A 16,560-nucleotide genomic window follows, 5' to 3' on the forward strand; every position below is an offset into this window, starting at 1 on the left:
TCTGTGTCCAAGTGCTGCATTGGGAGGAGGTAAAGGAGGGGAGGAGTCCAGGAAAGCAGAGCTTCCCACCTGCAGTGTCGTCACTGAGGCCCCAGTGGGGTCTGTGCTGGGTCTGCTGGGGATGGGGAGGCAACCTAGCACGGGGTCCCTGCCAAGGGGAGAAGGCCACAGGGGTCAGGGAGGATGGGGGAGGGGTCAGGGAGGATGGGGAGGGGTCAGGGAAGGTGGGGGAGGGGTCAGGGAAGGTGGGGGAGGGGTCAGGGAGGAGGGAGTAGGGGTCAGGGAGGATGGGGGAGGGGTCAGGGAGGATGGGGAGGGGTCAGGGAAGGTGGGGGAGGGGTCAGGGAAGGTGGGGGAGGGGTCAGGGAGGAGGGAGTAGGGGTCAGGGAGGATGGGGGAGGGGTCAGGGAGGATGGGGGAGGGGTCAGGGAGGGATCAGGGAGAAGCCCACGAGAGCCAGGATGGGGGAGAGCAGGCTTCCGAGGGGCAGAGGGACTAGAGCAGGGCAGCAGCAGACAGGACACGAGGCAGGGAAGAGCATTGGGACAGGGCGGTGTGTGAGCACAGGGAGGAGGGAACACCTGGAACATTCTGGGGATGAGCAAGCTTAGCTCCAGGCAAGAAACAGGTGACAGTCTGCCGAGGCAGAGGGGCCGTGGTGCAGAGTCTGGTAGGGGCCTGCAGGCCTCTGGGTCGGGGTGCGGGTGGCACTGTCTCCTGACCCAGCTGCCTGCCACTCCTCAAACACGGCAGATCCACCAGGCAGGGGCCCCAGGTCTACACAGGCCCACCCTGCGCACAGAGGTGGCCAAGCTCCTCTTCTGTGCTTGATGCTCTCATGCCATTCTTTTTGGCCCCAGAAACATAACTTCCACAGCTGCCCCAGGCCTGCCAAAGCCCTGTTCCAGCCACGCCACACCTAAGGCCCTAGGAGTAAATGTGGAAGAAAGCCAGTGCGAACCGGCAGCCAGAAGCGTTGCCTAGGTCAGCCAGATACGAGACCTGTCAGAAGTAATTCAATCAAGCAAGGTATCTTAATGACTTCTGTGTGAATGACACTGTATTTGAAACTGAGACAGGGGCAGGGGGGATGCTAAGATGAAGGGATGGTGTCAAAGAGCTCGCTCACCCCAGAAGCTGCACAGAGATACTATCAGCCCTCTGATACAAGGCAGACAGTAAGTAGGGTAAGAGTGGGACCAGGAGGCCATGTGCAGGCTGGCCAACACAAAGATGATGGTGGCTTGTCTGGGAAGTGGCAACTGAGCTGGAGAGCAATTCTGGAAGGATGAGGGAAATACATCAACAGCACTTGGAAATTTATAGGATGTGAGGCAGGAATGGGAAGAGTGGAAAGAAAGGAGATGAGAAGATTTCCCTCCTCAGGTGCAGTAGAAGGTGGAGGCGGGGTGGCAGCAGGGACACAGTCTGAGCAAAGGCCCAGGAGAGCCCAGCAGACTGGCCACTGGCATCAGGCCCTGCAGGAGCAGCCGAGAGGAAAGAAAAGAAGAGAAAGCCCTAGGTTTCAGTGCTTTACTTATTTATTCCTTGAAAATACCTTGTCATCTTGATTGAGCATTCCATCCAACTGCAAAGATCTTTTTTAAAAACCACTGGCCTAGATATTTATCAACAGCTCTGACAGGTGCCGCAATGTCTACACCGCTGGAGGGTGATGGGTAACGAGTGTCGGATAACAGGGCCCGCCCTCCAGTCATTTTGGCAGCCATGGAACAGAACTGAGAGCAACTCTTGAGTCACAATTTATAGTAGGGAGAAAGAAACCCACAAATGAATTGAGGTCAGATTCATTGCCTCTGCAGCATTCTCCGTTCTCTGTGCACGAGGTCACAACCTCAGCTGGACGGTCAGCCTTCCCAGCAGAGGAGATGGTGACCGATAAACAGGGAGTTGGCGTGTGGGTAATGGAGTGTATAAGTAACTGCACCCCTCTTCTTGACAGAGAGCTACTCACAGGAAAAATGGAGCAGAACAGATAGGAAAAGCATGGCCTCTGAAGCCAGAGCATCAGGGTCTGAAATCGAGGCTCATGCTTCCTTGTGTGGTCTTAGGCAAGGTACAATTTCTCTGGATCTCAGTACCATTATCGGCAAGATGGGTGCAATGAGCTCCTGTATAAATTGCTATCCTTGGAAGTTTCAAAATTAGACATTAGAAGTGCTAATGAAAAGCGTGAGATGATCACTTTTAATAAAAAGGACCACCCCCTCCAAACCTTGGCTGCAATCAATAGTAACTTTGGGCTTGGCATAGCATCCTCATCTTAATATGCCCTCGGGGGAGCTATAGTTATGTCAGTAAGTCCTTCCTGAAAGTGACAAGGAGTAAAGGAGAAGTAGTTCAGGAGAAGCAATGGGCTACTTGGCCAAACTGGACACAAGCACCAGTGGGGTCTAACACTTAGTTCCAACCACCCTCCCACAGCTATTCCCAGGCTGGGCAACCTCAGCACAGGAGTATCTGTTAGGCTCCGTCTGGCTGAACCACAATCTCTGCCTATTTCCCCTCCTGGCATGGGAAGCAGCAGCCCAAGCCCTGCACAAGGTCACCGCCAGCAAGTGGGCACCCCATCCTCAGCACCAAGCCCACAGGGATGTGGCTTTCAAACTGTGCTCAATGAAGCCCTATCAGGGGCCAAAGGGAGGGGAAGGCGAGCCCCACACGATTTCAAACCCTACTTGTAGCGTCTACATATTGGACCAGTGGTGGTTCTCATCCTTGGCTGCTCAGTAGAATCACCTAACAAGTTTTTTTTTTGAATGTTGATGCTCTGGTCCCATCTCAGTCAAACTGAATCCAATTCTCTGCCAGCTCATCTTGAGCATAAATATTTCAAACATTCTCCTGGTGATTCTAATATGCAGCCAGGGTTGAGAACTTTTCTAATGGGTACTTCAGCTGCAAAAAGAAAGTTTGAAAACCAACTTCTTATGGCATCATAGTGGCTGATTTTAAATACTGAGTGTCCATTCTGACTACTATGGTGCTGAGGATACAAAGATAAACAGGTCTCTTTTCTTTGCTATTATAACTTTCATATCCATTTTGCTTTCAGTGGATAAAGTCAAGAGACACAACCAGTGTATGAGTCAACATAGTCAACACAACTAGCCATACACTCAACACTGTCCAAAAAGGTATTCAGGTAAACTTAGGATATTTCTGCAAGGGCCTGCACAACACCCTCAGGAAATCTCAAGGACACTGCGATAAAGAGCAACATAGGACACACAAATTATTTTCAAGAAATGCAAGCATATAAGATCAAGTACTCATAGAGCAGGGACTCCTACCCACCAACAATAACCAATTAGGAAATGTATCAGGCACATAATCCCGTTATCACAACAGCAGCACACACTGAGTTTCACAGAAAAGTTTCCCAAGTAAACTTAATTGTTTATTAAGATCCATAAGAAAAACAAAAAGCCCAAAACCACCTATCCAACTGGGCAGACGATACACACTGGAAATCCAGGAGACACAAATGGCTGGAACAGCTTTGAAAATATCCTGGGCCTAGCTAAGAGTCATAGATATACATCTTTTCATCTATTGGATGGGAAGAAAAGATACAGGCCAACCCAGAGTGTCAAAAACAGATCAAAGTGGCAGAGTAGGAGGGTGGGGAACTCATCTCTCCCAACAAGCACATCAAAACTACATCACATGTGGAACAATGCTCACTGAAAACCAGCTGGAGACAGGGAAAAGACTTCTGCACGAACACAGCTGTAAGAAAGTCACAGAGAATCAGGTAGAAAGAGAGGAGCAGTGACCAGGCCAGGACTCGTGCCCTGGGAGGGGACTCGCAAGAGCCCAGAGAGAGATCCTCCCTGTGGAGTGAGTGGTTCCAGCCACATACTGGGTGCCCCAGGAAGATGAGATCCCCTGGCTGGCTGGAGGGCCGACGGTACAAACAGAAGGGCTGTGGGAAGCCTGGACCCCACTCACGGGGAGCAAGCACAGGCTTGCTTATCCCTGAAGCAGTGCAGAGAAGGCAGACTGAAACTACAAAGGTCTCTGACTAGTTTCCTACCACCACCCTGGTATGCACCCTAGCCTGAGCTGAACAACAGCTCTGACCTCACTTGTTCCACAAAGCCGCTCCACACCCAGGCGAGGGCTGTCCTGGCCAAGAGGCACAGAGGTAGCCCAGATCCAGAGCAGTGTCTAAGCAGGGAGGGGAGAGCCATGACGCGCTGACCCAGGTGGTCCCTCAGAACCTGTCTGCTGTGACCAGACCTCCACAGCCCAGGCCCCACCCACGCCGAGTCTGCACACAGGTCCTGCTTGCTCTGTGTTGATGCTACACACCAGGGTGAGCATGGCAGCAGCTGAGTGGAGAGACAGAGGCGGCTCAGACCTGGAGCAGTGTCTGAGCAGGGGAGGGGCAGCCATTACTACCGCTCTCACAAGCAGCACATCAGAAGTTTTCTAGATCTCTGATTGGCCTGCTCCAAGCACCACCACCGATCTCCCTTGCCCGAGCACTGCTCCTCTCTAGGGTGAGGGTGCCAGTGATGGGGGCAGAGAGCACACACTTAAGGGGAACACAGCTAGCACGGACTTAACCCCTCAGAACTTCTGCCCCCAGCAACCCGAGATCCAGTCCTGGCCCCGATAGCACAGTGACAGCCACTGAAAATAACGGAAGTCACCTCTCACACCTGGACTCCACTCATGGGGAAAAGCTCAGACTTGCTTACCTCTGAAACAGTGCAGAGAGGGCAGACTGAAACTACAAAGGTCTCTGACCAGTGTCCCACCCCCCTGGAGGCTGCGGTCCTAGCCCCTCTCTCTGCAGCCCCACCTTCTAACCAGGGGATGGCTGCCAGCAGACCCCGGAGAAAGATGTGACTTGTGTTCATGTCAGATCTGGCTCCCCCACCAAGGTCACTGGGTGCATGCATACTGTGTAGGGTGGCTCCCACACAGGGATACCCCTTTTCAAGACTGCAGTAGGTAACTGTTTCACCTAATTCCAGAGACAAAGGTAAGCAAAAGGAGAAGACAGGAGGGGTTTGAATTGGAAGAGCAAGGGAAAAACCTCTGAGAAAAAACAACTGCTGCTGCTGCTAAGTCGCTTCAGTCGTGTCCAACTCTGTGCGACCCCATAGACGGCAGCCCACCACGCTCCCCCGTCCCTGGGATTTCTCCAGGCAAGAACGCTGGAGTGGGTTGCCATTTCCTTCTCCAATGCATGAAAGTGAAAAGTGAAGGGGAAGTCGCTCAGTCGTGTCCGACTCCTAGCGACCCCATGGACTGCAGCCCACCAGGCTCCTCCATCCATGGGATTTTCCAGGCAAGAGTACTGGAGAAAACAACTAACGAAACAAACAATTTGCCAGATAAAGGGTTCAAAGCACCAGTAATAAGAATGTTAACTGAATTAGGGAAAAGAATAGATAAACAGTAAGAATTTTAAAAGGAACTAGAAAATATTTTAAAAATCAATCAGAACTGAAGACTGCCATAACAGAAATGAATAACACAGAGAAAGAATAAACAGAAGACTAGGTGATAAAGAAGAATGCAAAAGTGATCTGGAAGACAGAATAATGGAAACCACCCAATCAGAACAGCAAGAAGAAAAATGAAAATTGAGACCAGTTTCAGGCATCTCTGAGACAATATCAAGTGTACCAACATTCACATTATAGGTGTCCCAGAAGGAGGAGAGAGGGAGAGAAGGGTCAAAAAGGTATTTGATGAAATTATGAATGAAAACTTTCCAAACCTGAAGAAGGAAACAGATATCCAGATATAGGAAGCACAGAGGGTCCTGAACAAGATGAACCCAAACAGATCATATCATACATAATTAAAGTGGCAAAAGTTAAGGAGAGAATTCTAAAGGCAACAAGAGAAAAATAGAGAGTCATATACAAGGAAACCCCATTAAGTGCTGAAAAGGGGGGAACTTGTAACCAAGAATACACTCACTACCCAGCAAGATAATAATTTTAGAGTTGAAGGAGAGATAAAGAACTTGCTAGACAAGCAAACCTGAAGAGTTCATGAATACAAAACCAACCCTAAAAGAAATGCTAAATGGTCTTCCTTAAGTGGAAAGGAAAAGGCTAAAATAAGAAGTATCTATAGGAAAGGAGAAATCCAACTAATAAAAGCAAATATATAGTAAAGGCTGAGGATCAACCATTTAAATAAGCTAGTACAGAGATTAAAAAACAAACAAAAATCTGTAAAAACAACTATAATTACAACAACCAGTAAAGGCATAAATGACAAAGATGCAAAATAAGACATCAAAAACATAGAATGTGGAGCAGGGGAGTAAAGACTGTATACCTGCTGGAATGTGTTTGAACTTAAATGACTACCTGTTTGAAACAGGCAGATATAGGTTAGCATATATAAACCCCATGGTAATCACAAATCAAAAACCTACAATAGACACACAAAAGCTAGAGAGAAAGATATATAAAAGAAAGTCAGCAAACCACAAGGGACAAGACTAAAAGAACACTGAAAAGCTACAAAAATAAGTAACAAAATGGCAATAAGTACATACCTACCAATAGTCACATTCGGTGTTGGACTAAATACTCCAATAAAAATACATAGGGTGGCTGACTGGATGAAAATACAAAACCCATCTATATGCTGCTTACAAGAGACTCATTTCAGAGCTAAAGATGCCTACAGACTAAAAGTGAGGAAATACAAAAAGATATTTCATACAAATGGAAATGACAAGAAAGCAGAGGTAGTGATACTCACATCAGACAAAAGACTTTAAAACAAAGTTTGTAAAGGATGTTATATAATCATCAGTTCAGTTCAGTCGCTCAGTGTGTCTGACTCTTTGCGACCCCATGAACCGCAGCACGCCAGGCCTCCCTTCCATCACCAACTCCTGGAGTCCACCCAAACCCAAGTCCATCAAGTTGGTGATGCCATCCAACCATCTCATCCTCTGTTGTCCCCTTTTCTTCCTGCCCTTGATCTTTCCCAGCATAAGGGTCTTTTCAAATGAGTCAGCTCTTCGCATCAGGTGGCCAAAGTATTGGAGTTTCAGCTTCAGCATCAGTCCTACCAATGAACACCCAGAACTGATCTCCTTTAGGATGGACTGGTTGGATCTCCTTGCAGTCCAAGGGACTCTCAAGAGTCTTCTCCAACACCACAGTTCAAAAGCATCAATTCTTCGGCACTCAGCTTTCTTCACAGTCCAACTCTCACATCCATACATGATCACTGGAAAAACCATAGCCTTGACTAGATGGACCTTTGTTGGCAAAGTAATGTCTCTCCTTTTTAATATGCTGTCTATGTTGGTCATAACTTTCCTTCCAAGAAGCAAGTGTCTTTTAATCTCATGGCTGCAATCACCATATGCAGTGATTTTGGAGCCCCCAAAAATAAAATCTGACACTGTTTCTACTGTTTCCCCATCTATTTGCCATGAAGTGATGGGACTGGATGCCATGATCTTAGTTTTCGGAATGTTGAGTTTTAAGCCAACTTAAAGCTCTCCTCTTTTACTTTCATCAAGAGGCTCTTTAGTTCTTCTTCACTTTCTGCCATAAGGGTGGTGTCATCTGCATATCTGAGGTTATTGATATTTCTCCCAGCAATCTTGATTCCAGCTTGTGCTTCATCCAGCCCAGTGTTTATGATGTACTCTGCATATAAGTTAAATAAGCACAGTGACAATATACAGCCTTGACATACTCCTTTTCCTTTTTGGAACCAGTCTGTTGTTCCATGTCCACTTATAACTGTTGCTTCCTGACCTGCCTACAGGTTTCTCAAGAGGCAGGTCAGGTGGTCTGGTATTCCCATCTCTTTCAGAATTTTCCACAGTTTCTTGTGTGTGTGTGTGTGTGTGTGTGTGTGTGTGTGTGTGTGTATATAAAATGATAATGGGATCAATACAAGAGAATATAACACTCATTAACATACATATAGCTATTATAGGAGCACCTAAATACATAAAGCAAATATTAACAGACATAAAAGGAGAAATTAACAATACAATAACAGAGGGGACTTTAAGACCCCACTTACGTCAGTGGAGGTCATCAGACAGAAAATCAGTAAGGAGAGGGGTCTTAGATAACATAATAGAACAGATGGACTTAATAGATAGCTTCAAGACACTACATTCCAAAAAAGTAGAATACATTCTTTTCAAGTGCACAGGGAACGTTCTCCAGGATAGATCACAAATCTCAACAAATTTGAGGAAAGAAATTACAACAAGCGTTTTCCCCAACCATAACAGTATGAAACTAGAAATCAATTTGGGGGAAAAAACAGGAAAAGCACAAACACATGGAGACTAAGCAACATGCTAATGGGTCAAAGAAGAAATCAAAGAGAAAATCAGAAAATACTTTGAGACAAATGAAAATGGAAACACAACTTTTCAAAATCTATGGGACACAGCAAAAACAGTTCTAAGAGGGAAGTTAATTGTGTTACAGGCCTTCCTTAAGAAACAAGCAAAATCTTGTTTCCAACCTAACCAACCATTCAAATAAATTAGCAGAAAAAGAACAAAGAAAACCCAAAGTTGGCAGCAGGAAGGACATGCAATAAGGATCAGAGAGGAAGTAAATTAAGAGACTAAAACCTAACAAACAGTAAAACATCAGAAAAGATCAATGAAGCCAAGAGATAGTTTTTTAAAAAAGAAACAAAATTGAAAAACCTTTAGTCAGATTCATCAAGAAAAACAAAAGAGAACTCAAATAAACAAAGAAATTAAAAAGAAATAACCAATATCAGAGAGATACAAAAAATCATAAGAGAATACTATTAAGTTATACGCCAACAAACTGGAAAACCTGGAAGAAATGGACAACTTTCTAGAAACATACAATCTTCTAATACCCAAAGTATCTACAAGGCTGTAGGGAAACGCAGAATTTCCTATACTGCTCAGTTCAGTTCAGTCGTGTCCACCTCTTTGCAACACCATGGACTGTAGCACACCAGACCTCCCTGTCCATCACTAACTCCCAGAGTTTACTCAAACTCATGTCCATTGAGTCAGTGATGCCATCCAACTATCTCACTCTTGGTCGTCCCCTTCTCCTCCCACCTTCAATCTTTCCCAGCGTCAGGGTCTTTTCCAATGAGTCAATTCTTTGCATCAAGTGGCCAAAATATTGGAGTTTCAGCTTCAGCATCAGTCCTTCCAATGAACACCCAGGACTGATCTCCTTTAGGATGGACTGGTTGGATCTCCTTGCAGTCCAAGGGACTCTCAAGAGTCTTCTCCAACACCACAGTTCAAAAGCATCAATTCTTCGGTGCTCAGCTTTCTTTGTAGTCCAACTCTCACATCCATACATGACTACTGGCAAAACCATAGCTTTGACTAGATGGACCTTTGTTGGCAAAGTAATGTCTCTGCTTTCTAATATGCTGTCTATGTTGGTCATAGCTTTTCTTCCAAGGAGCAAGCATCTTTTAATTTCATGGCTGCAGTCACCACCTGCAGTGATTCTGGAGTCCAAAAAAATAAAGACTGGCACTGTTTCCACTGTTTCCCCATCTAGTGGGAATATAAATTGGTATAACTTTTCTGGAGTGTTAACTGGATATATCGGTTAGACTGGTGAAAAAGTAACTGTGGTTTTGCATTGTTGAACTTCACTGTTTGATACTGGAATACATTCTTAAATAAATGTGGTTACGCATCATTTTCATGCACATTTCTTACGTAATTTTTTTGCTAATGACTTATTTGCTGTTTATATTTATTTTAGCCTAGAGAAATGATGTTAGAAAAAAAGCAAATTCGAGCAATCTTTTTATTTGAGTTCAAAATGAGTCGTAACGCAGCACAGACAACTCACAACATCAACAATGCATTTGGCTCAGGAACTGCTAACAAAGATACAGGGCAGCAGTGATTCAGGAAGTTTTGTAAAAGAGATGAGAGGCTTGAAAATGAAGAGTGCAGCGGCTGGCCCTTGGAAGTTCATGACCAACTGAGAGCAATCACTGAAGTGGATCCTCTTAAAACTACAGGAGAAGTTACTGAAGAATTCAACATTGACTATTATAAGGTCATTTGGCATTTGCAGCAAATTGGAAAGGTGAAAATTCTTGATAAGTGGGTGCCTCATGAGCTGACTGCAAATCAAAAAGATCATTGTTTTGAAGTGTCGTCTTCTCTTATGCTACACAAGAAACCACTTCTCAATTGGACTGTGACATGTGATGAAAAGTGGATTTTATACAACTGGTGCAGTGGATGGACTGAGAAGCAGCTCCCAAGCACTTCTCAAGGCCAAACTTGTACCAAAAAAGGTCATGGTCACTGTTGGATGGTCTGCTGCCCGTCTGATCCACTACAGCTTTCTGAATCACAGTGAAACCATTACATCTGAGAAGTAAGCAAGCTCAGCACATCGATGAGATGCACCAAAAACTGCAACGCCTGCAGCCAACACTGGTCAACAAAATGGGCCCAATTCTCCATGAAAATGCGACTACACATCTTACAACCAATGCTTCAGAAGTTGAACAAACTGGGCTATGAAGCTTTGCCTCATCTGCTATATTCACTTGGCCTCTCGTCAACCAACTACTTCTTCAAGCATCTCAACAACTTTTTGCAGGGAAAATGATTCTGCAACTAGCAGGAGGCAGAAAATACTAAGAGTTCATCAAATCCTGAAGCATGGATTTTTACACCATAGGAATAAACAAACTTATTTCTCATTGGCAAAAATGTACTGATTGTAATGGTTTCTATTTTGACTAATAAAAATGTGTTTGAACCTAGTTATAATGATTTAAAATTCATGGTCTGAAACCACAATTACTTTTTCATCAATCTATTAAAAGTTCAAAGTGAACCACTACTAAGAATCTATCCTCGAGTCCATGTAAAAATGTAGAACACGGGGTAATGAACTAGACAGAGGGGGTGGCTGCACAATACTGTGAGCATACTAAATGTCACTGAACTGTTCGCTTTAAAATGTTAATTTTATGCTGTGTGAATTTTACCTCAATAAAGTTTTAATTAAAAAAATTCTAAATGCCTGACAGTATGTGTAGGAAGGTGTTCACTGCACTGAGGCTGGAATCAAGTGTCTGTCCACTGTACATTGGTTAATCGTAGTATTACTATATCCATGCAGCTAACAAAAAGCAAATTCTACAGTCCGATACAGGTAAGAGTATACATTTTGTTGTGAAGAAAAAAGAGGACCTATAAAATAGAATTCAAGAGGACAGAATAGAATTCACGTAATAGCAAAAAGTAAACCTACAAACCAAGATCAAGTCTGTTTTTGTATATGTAAAGTGTAGAAGGACTTTAAACTTACTAAACTTGGCTTACCTGAAGGCACTTTTTCCTTACAGATGTCCATATGGTTTACATTTTTTAAAGCACTATTTCTTTTGTTTAAAAAAATTAGAAACAAGTTTTAAAAGGTAGTAAGATAGCTCTGACAGAATGAGAAGCAAAGTCACCCCACCAGCGATGAGCACAGTTAGCACCAGGGACCAAGGTCCCTCGGAGGAACAATGATTCCAGGGCTGGGGTGAGGTGGGTACAAGATGAATCCAGAAGCTCTTTCGTCAGAAATTACAGAAGTGTTTAAAAAAAAAAAAAAATGTCAGGATGTCTTGAGACAATTTGAAGGGGCTCCCACTGGTTACATCCAGACTATTTGAGAACCAAAAACAAAAACCAAAGGACAGTAATGAATTATAGACCATTGGAAAAAAGGAGAATCCCATCAGTTTACAAGGAATATAAATACGTAAAAATAAACAACTGGGAGAGAAGGGAGTGCAGACTGATAAATGAGGAAGGAGTCCTGAATTGGAAAATCAGTATTTCACAACCATCACAGGAAAGATTGAGTCAGGTCAGAGTCAGCCCTATCTGCTAAACTGAGGGAGAAGTTTGAACAGCAGGATTGTTGCATGTCTTAAGAGTGTGTCTCCAGAGACTGCCTGAATCGAAAGGGGATAAAACAGCAACTATACCATGGAGAAAGTGGAAGACCTCCTGACCAGGTGCACTAGGTATTAATTTGTTGCCTCTTAGCTCCAAACTTGCCTTCCTTTCCCGCCACATTAAAGTTGGGACTCTGCAAACTATATTTCTCTTTGCCAGCTGGCCAACAGGGGCCTCTGAAGTGGAAGACAAGGCTGGAAGAGACCATTTGTGTCCCAGTCTGGCCTGGATCCCAGCAGCATCCTCCACGGTGACTGTTCTCTGCTCTCATGTGTAGCAGGCACCTCCAGGGAATCGATTCTGCAGCACACAGCTGGCGGCACGTTCCTGTCGGATGTCTGCCTCTCAGGCTTACAGGGCTCTCCTCTGTTGTTCTAAGTTCCTTCCTTGTCTTCTCTTACCTTGATCCTTGGGGTAGTAGCTGTTTTCTAGGAGACGCTTTAGAGCTCTTTTCTCCCTTAATGACTTCTTACTCGGTTAACAATTATTAATATTAAAATTTTCCTATTAACTTTTTACCTTTCACTAACCTCAGATATTACATCATGAGAAACGCTGGACTAGAAGAAACACAAGCTGGAATTAAGATTGCCGGGAGAAATATCAATAACCTCAGATATGCAGATGACACCACCCTTATGGCAGAAAGTGAAGAGGAACTAAAAAGCCTCTTGATGAAAGTGAAAGTGGAGAGTGAAAAAGCTGGCTTAAAGTTCAACATTCAGAAAACAAAGATCATGGCGTCCGGTCCCATCATTTCATGAGAAATAGATGGGGAAACAGTGGAAACAGTGTCAGACTTTATTTTTTTGGCCTCCAAAATCACTGCAGATGGTGATTGCAGCCATGAAATTAAAAGACGCTTACTCCTTGGAAGGAAAGTTATGACCAACCTAGATAGCACATTCAAAAGCAGACATTACTTTGCCAACAAAGGTCCATCTAGTCAAGGCTATGGTTTTTCCTGTGGTCATGTATGGATGTGCGAGTTGGACTGTGAAGGCTGAGCACCGAAGAATTGATGCTTTTGAACTTTGGTGTTGGAGAAGACTCTTGAGAGTCCCCTGGACTGCAAGGAGATCCAACCAGTCCATTCTGAAGATCAGCCCTGGGATTTCTTTGGAGGGAATCATGCTGAGGCTGAAACTCCAGTACTTTGGCCACCTCATGTGAAGAGTTGACTCATTGCAAAAGACTCTGATGCTGGGAGGGATTAAGGGCAGGAGAAGAAGGGGACGACAGAGGATGAGACGGCTGGATGGCATCACTGACTCAATGGACGTGAGTCTGAGTGAACTCCGGGAGTTGGTGATGGACAGGGAGGCCTGGCATGCTGCGATTCATGGGGTCTCAAAGAGTCGGACACGACTGAGCGACTGAACTGAACTGAACTGAGACCCTAAATGATACACCAGGTGATCAAAATTAAGATTACCAATGAGGGACAGATGACACTGTATTTCCTGAGAGGATATATGACACAGTGTTCTAGGCATCTAGAATGCAAAACAATCTCATCAAATCAACAGGGAACACCAGATAAACCGAAAATGAGCAGCATCATTTTAAAGGAGAAACTGTATTCTTCCAAAATGTCAATGTCTTAAGTGACAAAACCATGGAAATGCTCCAGGTTAAAGGAGACCAAAGAGACATGACAACTCCCTGTAATACATGATCTGAGACTAGATCCAGAACCGTGGGGGGAGGGCTCTACAAAGGACATTATCAGATCAGAATGTGAACTGTATTTTAACCTACTCTATCAGTTAACTGTACTGAATCTGATCACTGCGCTGGGATTGTTGAAGAGTATCTTTATTCCTAGGAAATACCCACTGTTAAGTATTAGAACAAAAGGACGATGATGCAGAGGGAAAGCACATCCAAGAATACAAATGACAAATCAAGTGGCATAAATGTTACTCAGTGGATCTAAGCAAAGGATGTTTGGGCCTCATATGTACAATTTTTATTCCTGCAACTCTTTGTAAGTCTGAAATCACTGGGTTGGCCAAAAGGTTTTCTGTAACATCTTAGGAAAAACTTGAACAAACTTTGTGTCCAACACAGTATTTCCAAATAAAATTCATTTATTTTAAAAAAGAAAATGACTACAGCAGTAATTCTTCAGCCTTCACTGCACTCTGGATACCACAAGCCGCCTTAGAAGCTCTGGGATTCCAGGCATCTGTATTCTTAAAGTTCCCCCAGTGATTCCAATGTGCAGACAAGGGTGGGAAATGCTGGTCCAGTGGGAGAGCTCACTTATTAAATTCAGGTATAAAAAGTGGCTCTTTTGCACTCTAGAGAATAAGCCCTGGGGAACAGGTCTCAGGGTAATGCAAACTCCCAGTCTCAGCTCCATGTGGTATGGCAGAGACCCTGGAGATATTACGTAGGTAGGTGGTGGTGGTGGTGGTGCTTTAGTCACTAAGTCATGTCCGACTCTTGTGACCGCATGCCAGGCTCCTCTGTCCATGGGATTCTCCAAGGCAAGAATACTGGAGTGGGTTGCCATTCCCTTCTCCAGGGTTATCTTCCCAATCCAGGAATCGAACCTGGGTCTCCTGCATTGCAGGCAGATTCTTTACCAACAGAGCTACCAGGGAAGCCCAAGTAGGTAGGTAGTAAGTGAAATTCGTATGGATCCGGTCAACATGGAGAGATTTCCGATCCAGAGCTTCCCAAAAGATTAAGGCATTTCCATGACTACGCCAGGAATTAAGCACAACTTAGAGCTGACAGGAACTAGGATGGTTTAACTGGACTCAGAGCTACCATTTCCCCTTGTCTTTTTGGCTCCACTGTTAGCATGATGGGTTTGGGTCTGGCTGACAGAGCCCAGGAGAGGATGTTGCTCTCTCACCAGGCAAGCTGGGAAATGAGTGAAGGGGGTGGTGTGGAATTAGTTTCTTGGGCAAGTTCAAGGAGTGGGTTACTAATTGGCCTATTTTCCCAAAGCATTTTCCTACTCTGGAGGCTCATCTAGGTAGGTCTCGCAGAAAGAGCTGAGGGCAACAAACATTCCAGTCCAGCTACTTTTCACCTCAGCTCCAACCTGTGACAGAGCAGCCACAGAACGGTACATATGGAAAACTGGAAGCAAGGATGGGGAGACACGGCAGGGGGATGGGGAAGGTGCTAGTCAAAGGCCCAAAGACAAGCAAAACATTCCTGTCCAACGTGCAGCAGACAGGAACAGGAGATAGGTTCGGTCAACAGAACATAGCCAATCTCCTACTCAGTTCAGTCGCTCAGTCGTGTCTCTTTGCGACCCCATGGATCGCAGCATGCCAGGCCTCCCTGTCTTTCACTAACTTCTGGAGCTTGCTCAAACTCATGTCCATTGAGTCAGTGATGCCATCCAACCATCTCATCCTGTCATCCCCTTCTCTTTCTGTCTTCAATCTTTCCCAGCATCAGGGTCTTTTCCAATGAGTCAGTTCTTCACATCAGTTGGCCAAAGTATTGGAGTTTCAGCTTCAGCATCAGTCTTTCCAATGTATATTCAGGACTGATTTCCTTTAGGATGGACTGGTTGGATCTCCTTGCAGTCCAAGGGGCTCTCAAGAGCCTTCTCCAATACCACAGTTCAAAAGCATCAATTCTCTGGCGCTCAGCTTTCTTTATAGTCCAACTCTCACATCCATACATGACCACAGGAAAAACCATAGCCTTGACTAGACGGACCTTTGTTGGTAAAGTAATGTCTCTGCTTTTTAATATGCTGTCTAGGTTGGTCGTAACTTTCCTTCCAAGGAGTAAGCGTCTTTTAATTTCATGGCTGCAATCACCATATGCAGTGATTTTGGAGCCCAAGAAAATAAAGTCTGTCACTGTTTCCATTGTTTCTCCATCTATTTGCCATGGAGTGATGGGACTGGATGCCATAATCTTAGTTTTCTGAATGTTGAGTTTTAAGTGACCTTTTCACTCTCCTCTTTTACTTTCAAGAGGCTCTTTAGTTCTTCATTTTCTGCCAGAAGGATGGTGTCACAATCTCCTACAGTTCTCTAAAATCAGCCATGTTTTGGTTAACTTGCACTTTGTGAACAGAAATTAGTCTCTACTCCTCTCCTTTCTGACATCATCTCCATTTTCAGGCAGGACAGACTTGCATAGAACTTAGGCTTCTCAAAATTGATGGATCCAAAACTGAACAGGAACTCATGTCCCTAGATATGATCCTTACTAGCTCCTGATCCCTGCAAGTAATTCTGTTTTCCCAGTTGACTAAGCCAGAAACCTGGGACTTATCCTCGAATCCTTCCATCCTTCCCCTTTCTCTCTGCCCAGTGATCAAATTCCACCATTCTCCCCTACTCCAAACTCCTCCTGAGACCACCTCCACCAACAGAGCCCCACTCCAAAGAGTTCCTGAGTTCTCTCCTAAACTACCATGTCCGCACCCCACTGAAGGCTGCCTGGCCCTCTAGCCCATCCCCATGGCCACAGGGCGGCTATGACAGGTCCACTTGCATCACCACCATGCTCACACATGACTGCTTCCACCTTCAAGTAGAACCTGGCCTCCAAAGCATGTCAAGGAAGACCTGAGAAGACCCAGGGTCTACCAC

Source organism: Bos indicus x Bos taurus, chromosome 21 (genome assembly GCF_003369695.1).
Source record: "Bos indicus x Bos taurus breed Angus x Brahman F1 hybrid chromosome 21, Bos_hybrid_MaternalHap_v2.0, whole genome shotgun sequence".
Taxonomy (NCBI): domain Eukaryota; kingdom Metazoa; phylum Chordata; class Mammalia; order Artiodactyla; family Bovidae; genus Bos; species Bos indicus x Bos taurus.